Raw genomic sequence first — 12,365 nt, forward strand, 5'->3', positions numbered from 1 at the left:
AAGAGTCTTCATGACTCAGTCACAACTTGTGTATTGTATTTCACTGGCTATTCTCTGAGTAGCACTACCATAGAGATGTTTCATTTAATTTTGGTTTCTGAGGCACAGTATCTACAGCAGAACAAGTTTCTATGTCGGCAATATTTTTCATGTCCCATGCAGCTTGCCTATCTGTAAGGCATCTCTGTGTTTATCTGTCACACCTATTCTCCTTGCATTATAATACATTTTTATATATTTATTTTTTCTCTTTTTTAATACATGGGATCGTCGTTATTTATTTCCCCTTTGCCTCCCTCTTACTTCTTCCTAATGAACACCTTAATATTCTTTGGAAGCTTGAATTTCAAGTCAGTTCCCCTGTGGACTTGTTCCATATGAATAGGTTTGTATTCTGAACAATAATAATTAGAAGTTACCCACTTGTTTTGTAAGAATTGCAGTCCAGCCCCTGACCCCTTTCCCGTGGAGCCTAGTGTTTCTTTTGCCTCACTATCCAGGGAACTACATTGGTTGAAATCAGCAGCTCAGCTGTCCACAAGATTTTAAGGAGTAGTAATATATTAAAGAGGTTGTAACATATTTTTATCAAGAACAAATCCTGTGGACTAATCTTAATGGGAGTTGAGAATGTTAACTCAGTGGTCTGTACCCCAAAAAATTCCTTTTGTTCACTTTTGCCAGCCCACAGGACCAAGCTGTCCTTTTTTGTCTACAGTGGATTATGGTGCCTGGGACTTACACTGCACATGATATAGGCCAGGTTAAGCAACCCACTGTGTTAGTGTAGGAAATTAATTTAGTTTTTAAAAAAGAATGACATATTTACATTTGTTTGGGCTTTGGTAAATGCTTTGTAAGTGAGATCTCATGATTTTAGCCTTACACAGGACCTCTCTCTTTTTTATGCTGAGTGATTCATGCATCCCATTCTCATTTGTTTTTCACTCTGTTGCCTGAAACAGATCCTTCAGGGTGGCCCATAAGAGGGAAATTGTTACTCAACAGTCCCTATACAGTAAACTGCATTTTAGTTATAGCAATAATTATACAGTACTAATTTCCCTCCATTTCTCTTTTTTCTCTTTCATCTCAAAATTCTGTTAAAACCTCACTCAAGAGACTGTGATGTTGGATGTCCTGTGGATAAGTTATAAAGTTTACTTTACATACTATAATACCTGTATTAAGAATGTAAAATGATTCAGATTTTTATTATATTTTTTGTTATACTTGAGGTTATGTGACTGAAATATTTATGGGTTCTGTAAAATTGTGAAAAGTGCTGCTTTGATACCCCCTTTTTTTAATAAAATATCTTGTGTTTTATTTATTGGTAACGTTATAAATGATGTTCTCTCTCTCTCTCTCTCTCTCTCTCTCTCTCTCTCTCTCTCTCTCTCTCTCTCTCTCTCTCTCTCTCTCTCTCTCTCTCTCTCTCTCTTTGTATACCAGAGCAAACCTATTATCTGAAGAAAAGCCTGTATTGTCATTTTCAAGCAGAGAGACCAAGTTGGTGGTGGTTTTTGTATGTAGATGGTACAAACCATTTATTTATTACAAGGCCAGACCAATCAGTGCGAGCATCTTGAGTGTCCTCAGTTGTCTGTCAAACTACCATGCACAGCTTTGTGTGTTTGCTCTTATCTTCAGTTTTGTTCCCATTTTATCCCCACCTTTATTTTGTATGGTTAACTTCCAGTGAATAGTCAGTGGGTAGTTCAAAGTATTCAGTCATTTTGCGTCTTCATGTCCGTATTATATTTTCAGCCTCAGATGTTCCTGTTAGTAGCTTTTTTTTTTTTTTTTTCTTAGAATTTGGAGCTATAGCAACCACTTATTTTACATTTTTCTTTTCTGTTCCTCATCAGTTCTGCTTGAAGAAGTCTTGTTGCCAAACGTGTAAGTGAGGTCGTACATTTATGTGTAAACCTCAGTGTGAAATATAAATGCCAATTAATATTTGCGAGTCATTTATGGGCTTGCCTACTCCTCAGAAGTTATCTTTTCATTTCAGCTCCTCCTGTATCTGCACAACCTTCTGCCTCCCTCACTCTTCTAGTCTTGCTTCTTACTTAGCCTATTGCATCAGCTATTCACATCCAGTGGTGTCATTATCTTTATTGGAGATCACCTTTTACCCCTGTCACCTTCCTGCTTAAGTAGATCATTGGTTCTCTTGAGGCCGTTGTTTGGACTCCATACAAATACATCAGAACATTTCATTTGTGTAAAGGTCCTTTGTCTCTCCCTTCTATTGTGGGCGCAAGATTATGTCTTCAACTGAGAGTGAAGTTTTAAATAGTGGGGTTTCAGGAAAAGTGAACAGCATCCCCATTGAAGAGTCGCATCGCTCCATGTAAGCTTGGGATTTTCCTAGTAATATTTGGCGTAGTCGTTCTGCCCTTAGGTGCCATAACTAACAAGTCATATACTGTAAATGCAATGATTTGAACATAAATGAGTCTTCAAAATTTATTGTATTTTGTTTACATGTTTGTATTGTGTGGTTATTAGTATTGATATAATTGTAGATATGCAGTCTTTTGCAGTTATGATAACGTGTGTTTTGTTTGTTAATTTAGTACCGAGTGTTGATCATTTCTAGCTCTGTCGCTTTTCATGACCTATTTTGTGATAGCTGTAATTGGTGCAGTTTTTGTTTACAGGTGAAGAGATAAAACCTGATGTGTCCTTTTGAAAGTCTCTTGTCTGCTGAATCCTCCCCAAGTGGTAGTAACTCCTATCTACATCCCAGCTATCAAATGCACCTTCTATTCAGGATTTCCCTCTTCACATGTTATTCCATTCATTTTGCCATCAGATCATCCATCCCTAACCTTTAGACATGTCCAGATTAGAAGTCTTGACCTTTCTGTGTATTTAAGTACACTTGGCATCCCATCTCAATCATTTTAGTAGTCTCGATGGTTTAGTTTAAGTACTAAATGATAAATTCATAACCCACTTTGGAAGGCGGTTAGGCTCCACCTCAGCTTTTAGATTTATGCTAGAATATTATTGCCTCTTTTTCAAGACTCGGACATCATCTACATTGTACAACAAGGTGGTTTATGCCTTGTAACCTTCACTCTTGGCTTTCTCTCTCTTTGCCTTACGCCACCCTGATATCTTGAAATATCATCCAGGAAGCTTTTGTGGTATCTGTAACATATGCCATCTGCTTCTGTTCTACTTTTGTTTTAGCTGTGTTCTCCATACCCATCTGAAGTCTGTTTTGTAATTATCATATGCCATCACATGTGATTACAATGTGCACATTCCAGTCTCCCTTTTTAAAATCTTGCCATACCAACTTCTTTCCCTGACTCTTTCATGATGTCTAAATGAAATTATCATTTGTGCCAAGTTTCGTATGAGCAGCGTCCTTTCATGCCCTAGATGCACCCACATTTTAGCCTTGACTTGACACCCGTTCCCACTCCTGCCTTCAATATTGCTGTCCAACCAGCCCAACTTCCTCTTTTCATTCCCCCCAGGCCCTGAATAAACGTAAGCACTTGGCTTGAAAGCCAGATTTTTGTAAATTAACTTTTCTGATTGCAGAGTTGTCCTGCAATGTACAGTGCATTGTTTTCAGTTGCTGTTGCCTTAGCTCTGCTAACTGGTCTTTTTGGACTTTTCAGTTTAATCTTCCATAATTTCCATTTGTACACATTTCTGATTACTTCATCCATTTCATCCATGAATATTCTTTGGCGCCTGTCTCCTCCTCTCATTCTATCTTGTCTTATGAATAACTAGTTTGCTCTTACACACTAGCATCATCCCGTTTCTTTGATAATGGCGTTCACAGCTTCTTAGGTATTGTTGTACTTTAAATCCATTCATGACCCAATAAACTTCAGCCACCATAAATATTTGTACGACTAAATCTGTAATTTCTAAACTTTGCTGCAAAACTTATAGCTCACCCAGCAGTACATACTGTTCTCCAAGTCTGATATTCCTGTCCTTTGTGTCAAGACATTCCTCTCTTTTGAAATCAGGTTTTGCCTAAACTCCTTCGCTTCTGACATGTGCTGTTTCCTCTCTTCCTTTACAGAGCTTTCCTCGAGCCTGTGACCTCTGCTCGGCTTTAATATTTGGGTGCAAGTTTTTTAACTGGTGTGTCAGCGTTTGGCACCAGTTAGAGTCCTTCCTCTTCTCTCGGTTATTCTTTATAAGCTTTCAGTTTGTTGTCTCTGCTGCGCTTTTGTCGTCATATCATTCATAAATTTTCCAGCTGTTGGTAACTTCATTTCCATTTATCAATATGTGAACCTATTCTCGCATTTTTCCTTCTCTCTTGAATTCCTCCAAACCATATTCTCCCTCTGTTCTTGGTATGACTACATATTGTAATTTTATCACCGAAGTTAATCAAACTGTTACCGTACTGTTTTTTTTTTTTTTTACGCAGATACTTATTGCATCCACCACTTCCTTCCTTATATTTTTTTGTACTCTTCTCATCACTTGATACCTTTTCGTCACCTGTCTTTGGTAATCTATCTTTACATCACCACTCATACTCATTCACAGTTGCTGTGAACCTCTTCTCTTTAACAAAAATGCTCCCCATAACTGAATTCTTTGTTTCTCTCCGTCTGAGTCTGTTTAATTGTCAGATCATTTTGTTTCAGTTTCCTGTAACCATCTACTTTCTCAGAGCAGCCTTTACTGGTTGGGACCTAATCCTGGACGTGTCCCTGCAGTGATCATTTCAATGTTTTGGCTTTTTATGTACAAGTGTTTTTCAGGCAGCTGTACTCCTCCACTGAACTTGCCCCAGTTCGTTTTCCAGAATTCATAGAAAATCAAAATGTTTCATTGTGATGACTTCTGGGATTTTGTCAGTTGCATATGTAGCATCCATGGCATGGTACCTTTACTGTAAGCCATTTTTCCTGGTATTTTGTAGGAGATCCATCATCATCATCATCATCATCATCTCTGTTGTGTGTGGTTTATCAAGTCATTTTCTTTCATATTGTCAGTTGGAGTCCAGGTGTGTCTATCTGATATACGTCCTACCATAAGTTCATGTTCCTGAAGCTCATTGGTCAGGTTCTTCCTGGTTCTTACTTTATCCTTTCTGCATCCTGCAAGATGTAATAACTAAGTGAATCCTTTATCAAGCATTGTATTCCCAACGTGGTCAGGCATTGTTGTTTTGTGAATGGTTTTGTGCATTTATGATGTCTAAACTTTGGGCATAGAGTTTTCAAGTTGTGACTTGGACTTCTGCTTACTGCTTTTTTGGTGGGGCGAGGTTGCTTTTCAGTTTATTTTCCTAAATATCTCTCTCTCGATCGACACCATTTGTTTATGTAACTGAACTTTATCAACCCTTGTGCTAGGTTAGGTTTTGTGATTTTTCCAGCCACCACATTTACTCTGTCGTGTCATAATTCATTTTTGTTGTGCTTGCTGTCCACTCAAGACACACCGACTAAGCCGTTCTCCCCCCATCATCATCCTCCAAAGGTTCTGTGTTTGCTTTTTGCTTGTTCCAGCTTCATCGTGTTACTTGATCTGAGCCCTTTGAAGTTTGTGTTTGTGTCTGTCATGCTTATTATATGTTTTTCTGTCTTAGGGATATGGCCCACCCGCTACCGGGCCTTCCTCTTAAGAGTAGCATTTAAGTGCATGCAAGATGTTTGGCAACAAAAATCTGTCGCCATTCCAGTCTCTCTTTTCGTATGCATTTCTTTTGTTTAGTCAGGCCTTAAGATTTCATCTGGTTATCAATCTCTGCGATCCATTCCACTTCCAGGGCTTCTCAATGAGTTTGATCCGCTTTGTGTCCCATTTTTCTTTACGTGATGATTGTATTACCTTTTCTGCAGCTGTCAGAAACTTCTGTCACAAATGACTATTGCCTGGCCTTTGTTTTATGTGAGAAAGTAGGTTAATATTAACTCCACTGACATAGACAATCGTATGTTTATCATCTGAATCTGTTTGTTATCTCCATTCCATCATCATTCTTTCACAGTGTTGCATCAGTCACCAGCATACTGGAAGTACATTCTTACAGGCATCCACTAACTTGTAGTAACAGCTTGCTTGTGTTATTTGGTGCTCATGTTTACTTTCAGTCGGTTCATCCAAAAATTTAACACTTGGGAACAACCTTTGATGGTCTGTTTCTCGAATTTCGACAGCGTTTCGTTGCAGGCAAGCAGGTACTCTGGTACTTGTTGCAGTGTAGGAAACTGGTAACAGAATCTTTAATAGTGTAGGAAACTGGTACTTGTAGCAGGTAGTGTAGGGAAATTTTGCCAGGCAGGATTGAAATTGCTCAGGCTTATTTCTTTAGCCTTTTCAGTCAGGCTGAATCAAGCTTTCAGGGGAATAACAGTCTTTTTAATGTTTATTGATGCTGGACTTTAGGTTATCCATTCATCTTACATTTGTCTTAGGTGGGAAGTCTTACCCTTCAAAGTATCTCACTAATTCATTCCCAGAAGTATAAAACACCCTTATTTTTCTCTTTTTTTTGTATTTTTATTTTCCTTGAAATCTGGCAGGAATTTTACTCAGATGCAAGGGTGCCGTGGAGTGGTTCTCGCTAAGAATCTGTATCAAGTATCTCACTAATTCATTCCCAAAAAGAATAAAACACTTCTTTTATTTTTTTTTTTTTAATCTGGGAGAATTTTACTCATAGATGCAAGGGTGCCGTGGAGGAAGGACCAACTCTCAGAGTGGGCGTGGTAATGAAAAGGTTAAGAACCACTGTGTTATAGTGAATCTTTTGCACGGGAGAAGGCGTGTCTAATCACAAAAAGTGGCCTTCTGTTGCATGATGCACAAGCAACTTTGTTTTGAAACTTGTAAGGTCTACTTAGGGCCTAGTCATACCTTTTCACAGTTGGATTCAGAACTTGGTGTTTCTGCATGAATGGACAGTAAGGGCCTTTTTTTAAATAGTTTGTTTTTATTTTCTAAAATTCAGAAGTTTCACATTTTATGTGCTTGCAAAGGCTGGTGATGTAAACTCTCTCTCTCTCATGAAAAGCCATTCTGGTGAAAATAAAATTTCTCTCTCTCTTTTTTTTTTTTTTTTTTTTTTTTAGAAACGGTACGTAAAGGGGTTTGAATAAAATTGAACAAGATGATAAGGTGTTTAAGACAGGACGATTAAACTTGAAAGGACGATTAAATACCTAAAATGTCTGGTTGAAATGAAAGTGCTCGTATAGAGAGAGAGAGCTTAAAGAAAACTTTATGTAAGTGTTAAGGCCAAAGCGAAATTTTGAAGAGTACCAGATTGAGCATTAAAGACTCGGCCAAAGCAGTCTCAAAAGATAGCAAAACTACCGAGTACGGGTGAAAAATGGCCTATGATTGATCACATGAAACGTAAGAATGCAGAGAAAAATGGTTCAGAAATACCATATGAAACTTCCTAAATGTTTATATAGGTAACGGCCGTTTAGAATGGTTTCAAAATGTAAGCTTAAATTATGGAGATGACGTTTCGGCTTGTGACGTGTATCATTCGCCGACGTCATTGATGACCTTAGTGGTTTTAAATGACGTTCAATACCGTGACGTCATAAGTTGACGTGACAAAATATCTTGGACGTCATTGATGACTTAAGTCTTTGTATGGACAATGAAACTACTGAATGACGTCATATGTTGACTACCATCCACAAAAAGTGGCGTCATTGATGACGTAAAGTACGCCACTAAAAATCCATTTTCAAAAATCTTCTTGAAGGTGACGTCATTGATGAGGCATATAATTTGTTAAAAGACTATGTAGAATAGAGATGAAATAAAACTAAAATTAACAGGACAGCATTTTTTTTTACCCATGAATATTTTGAAAGGTATCGAAGGTTATGAAAATAAATTTTTGTTTTTCGCCCTTGGAGCCAGCACTGCAATGCCCCGAAGGAGAGAGAGGGCGCCCTCAGCTGGAGGTAATGAAACCAGCCGGTTACCAACTTCGAAACCGACCCAAGGGGCTTCAGTTTTCTAAGCTGACAACAGCTGATTGTCGAGATGGGGAGAAGTCTCGCTTATTCCCTCTTGCCAGTGCATTTCCAGTTTTCTATGTCTCTAGGGAGGATTTGTTAGACTATTTCAGATGTCAAAGAATGGTGTCAAGTACAGTAAGCCTAAGGTGGGCGCGTGGCAAGGCTACCACCAAGACAAGCCTAGGCTTACGTTCACTCTCATGGCTGTAGTTTCGTACTTAGGCAAATGCTGGGTTCCACCTGCTGTAGTGTCTTGTGAAACAAGGCGTGGGAATTCCCTATACTTAAACCACCAGAATTTCGTCCAGAAGTATAATGGCCCACCGTAAAATTTTTCAAAGTCCAGTTGCTCTACGGATAACTTTTAAGGATATCTACGGGGTGTATACGTACGTTTGGCATTCTGATCTCCGTTTTCGTTAAGATTTCAGTCTACAAGTTTCTCTCGAGTCTTGAAAAGGAAAATGAGTCTTTTAATACACTTAAACCTCATAGAAAACAGAACAAATACGCAAAAGACGGTAACGAAGATAAATACTCTCGAACGTTTTTAGCCATCTGACTTTTACTCTATACCTGACAGAACTCTTGACTTTGAGAGCTGCAGAGGTCAATTTACTTGTAAATATTAATTGATAAGGCTAATTCAACCTCATTTTCAGAGGTATTTTATTATAAAACTGACCTCATTCTTTTCAATACGGATTTAATTGAAATAAATTGGTACATTTTAAGGGTCTCACACAGCCTATTACTCTGGCATATTTCAGCATTTTGATGTCAAGTTTGATATCAAAATGTCAACAGTGGTGGCAATTGAAGTCTAATCATGAATTAAAACATACTTTACCACAAATATTGCCATTTTGACGTCAAATTTGACGGCAAAAAAGCTGAAATATGTCAGGATATAAGCTACTGTGACACCCCATCCGATGTAAAAATGCTCTATATGTGTGAATTCGAAGCCCTTTATTATTTTTTCAAGATAGTTCTATTTGGATGAACATTTTAGTACTGAAATGATCCAATTTTACCTCATACTTTATCGTTAGATTTCGTCCCTTCAAATACCATTGTCTGGTAAACTCTTTCCAAGTGAATTTGATGATGCAATGCATTAAATTATAACTTGTAAAGCACCATCTTCCATGATAAGATAGGTTTTTTTATCAGGGAAACATACACATTAAATAATTTTATATATACTTATTCAATCTTTCTTAATCACATATTTGCTGCACTCGTTTTATTAAATTGCTTTATTTACATTAAAAAAATTAGCTGCATTTTGTATTATTTCAATTGCATTTTTAAGCTTCGCCTAATAACTTTATATGCACCAAAATATGGTATTCTTCACAACTAAATTTCTATTTAACTTCAAATTCAAATCATTAATTGAAGACTTTAAAAAGCATTTTTTTATTTGGCGTTATTTTCAGTTTACATGATATTTTCATCTATAAGATTCATTTATATTCTCAGATGTCATGATGAGCAAGAGAAATACAGGAATTTCACAAATGAACCAAACAAAAGCTAATTAACTTTATTTTACTTCAAATAACAAGTCATCCTTCAGTCTTTATTACAACAAGAGCGATTAATTACACCAAGACACATACTGTCCCCAAAAGCAGACAAGTGGCCCAAACCCCTTCAGGTGGAACAAGCGTGCCTTGGGGCACTCCCACCTTCCCAAAAATGACCACCATTTCATCTTATAGGCCTAATGCCACCATTCAATGTAAGTGATTGAGTCAGGTAAATGGTAGGAGACGTGCAAAGCTACTATCCTCCTGGCCTGTTCTTCCTCCCCCCAGCAGGACAGCAGGTCGGACTAACGTCAGCCTTCACCCCTACACGTGGACCACCAGGCCAGTTTAGGTTCTGTGTGATACGCCTTGCAAGAATCCACCCCATTGCCAGGTAATTAGGGAACAAATCAGCCTCATTGACAGGTAATTCAGCAGATAAATCAGCCTCTTTAACAGGTAATTATCTAATTAGAGAGAAATGATCATCCACTGCCAAGTAATTAAAGAGAAAATTTGGCTCATTTACAAGTAATTTGGTAGAAGAAACCTAACATTAACATGGAATTTGGGCAAGAAATCAGCGTCTTAACAGGAAATTACACAGGTAATCAGGGATAAAAAATTAGGCTCATTAACAGGTAATTTGGTAGAAGAAACCTTTCAATAACATGAATTTGGGCAAGAAATCGTCCTCTTTGAGAGGCAAATATCTAATTAGGGAGAGAGAATCATCTCATTGCCTTGTAATTAAGGGATAATCTGCTTCATTAACACGTAATTGAAGAGCAAAAATCCACCCCACTGCCAGGTAATTATGGGGGAACGTCCAGCACCTGATCTGGGACGTTCCTTTGGGCTTTTATGGTTAGGATGTCATCTCAAATCTTTCTGCTTTCAGTTTTAACAAGACTTTGAAAAGAAGTTTTGTACTGACCACCAGAACAAGACTGAACATTAAGAAAAATCGTTTCAAATAGCTCACCAAATTATTGACAATAAAAATAACTTATTTATCCTTATCAGAATAGGGCCATGTGGCCAAAAAAATTGCCTAAAATGAAAATTGCTATTTGATACTGACAATAAAAGTAATTTTTGTCTTTCTTATCAGAATAAGGCCACATGACCAAAAACTGCCTAAAATGAAAATTTCTGTTTAATATTCACATGAATATATTAAAATTACTGTTTCACATACTAGAACAGGGCTACAAAGTTATTACTAAAAGCTGCAATTTTATGTTGATCATCAGTACAGGGCTACAGAATATGGACATTGCTTTTTCCTGTTGGACCATTACAAAAGGACTACGTAAGCAAAGATGTATACTAGTTAGTAAAAACTTCACAGAAAGTTTAAATCTATCTAATTTGGACATTATACCTTAAGCTCTGCCTTTAGAGTGCTAATGCTAAACTATAAGGTTCAGTAAACTTAATTTATTTTGTCAGGGTTTAGGCTACTCTAAATATTGCTCTCTTATTCTTGGCGAATTGTTCATCCTTTATCTCCAGAATTTCTAAGAGAATGCTAAACCTCCATTCTTGAGAGTACTATCAGGCAAAAATCACCAAAATTGACATACCTTTGTGCTAAAAAAACTACACTTTCTGGGTAAAAAAAATGATCCTCAAAGATCTCAATGTGACTGACTTTCTATACAAAAATCACACTCTAGATCAAACAGAAAAGACTTTCATGGGCAGAAAACTGACGAATAAGCCCTGTCAAGTAAAGAAGTCACAAACTAACCTTCCAGGCAAGTCTCCACTTTCTGGGAAAAACCAACCCAGCTCCCAAACTAACAACTCTGTGAGCGAAAAACTCAATTTTCTGCAAAAATTTTCACCCACACTTTAACAACTTTTGAGCCAATAAATGAAAACTTTCACAGCAAAAATGTTGCTAAAAGACTTCCTGAGCAAGGGAGAGGGTACTGGAAAACTTGAAGACCAACAGATTTTCCAAGCAAAAAAAAAAAAACTCCTTAGAATCAAGAGACTCGCTTCACAAAAACCTCACACAAACTAACGCACTTTCAGGGCAAAAAAAAAAAAAAAAAAAACCGAACTGGTAACACTTTATAGGCATAAAACTTTCAAGACGAAAATTAATTTCAACTCTTACATTTTCTGAGCAAAAACCTTCCTAGTAAAAATTCTTAGGTTAAACCAACACTTTTGGGCGAAAGTTTCCTACAAAGATACAAATATTGTAGGCAAAACTTCTCCAAAAAGACACCCTTTGCAAGAAAAATATAAAAAAAAACTTTCATAATCACCCACTTTTTGGGCAAAACTCCCTGAACATAAAATTCACGAGATATAACACATTGTAACTAACTCGTGAAACCTAAGAAGAACACTCAGTAACTAACTCGTGAAACCTAAGAAGAACACTCACACTAATAGATTTTCTAATCAAGACTCTCCCAAACCAGAATGACCATCTATTTCTTGCCACAGGGAGTAGCAAACTAACAGACTGTCTAGGAAAGAAATAAGAAAAAAAATAACTGACTTATACAGCCAAAACAAACTCCCTGACAGACTTTCTTCCCAACCCTCACAACACCAAATCACGAACATAAAATACAGACTAGAAAGATTTATAAGAATAATCAAATAATATAACTGACAGACTACCAACAAACATCCCAGAGTAACAGACCCACTAACAAAAAAGTATAGCAGCTTCTTTTGGTAGAAACTCACAACCCAAGACATCTTGAAAGCCTTGGTGGTCAAGTTCACAGACTCTGTGAAGGCAAAGTCATTAAAGTTAACAGACTTCAAGGCAAAAGGACCAAGTAACAGACATGAATTA

The sequence above is a fragment of the Macrobrachium rosenbergii genome, chromosome 24, assembly GCF_040412425.1.
Source record: "Macrobrachium rosenbergii isolate ZJJX-2024 chromosome 24, ASM4041242v1, whole genome shotgun sequence".
Taxonomy (NCBI): domain Eukaryota; kingdom Metazoa; phylum Arthropoda; class Malacostraca; order Decapoda; family Palaemonidae; genus Macrobrachium; species Macrobrachium rosenbergii.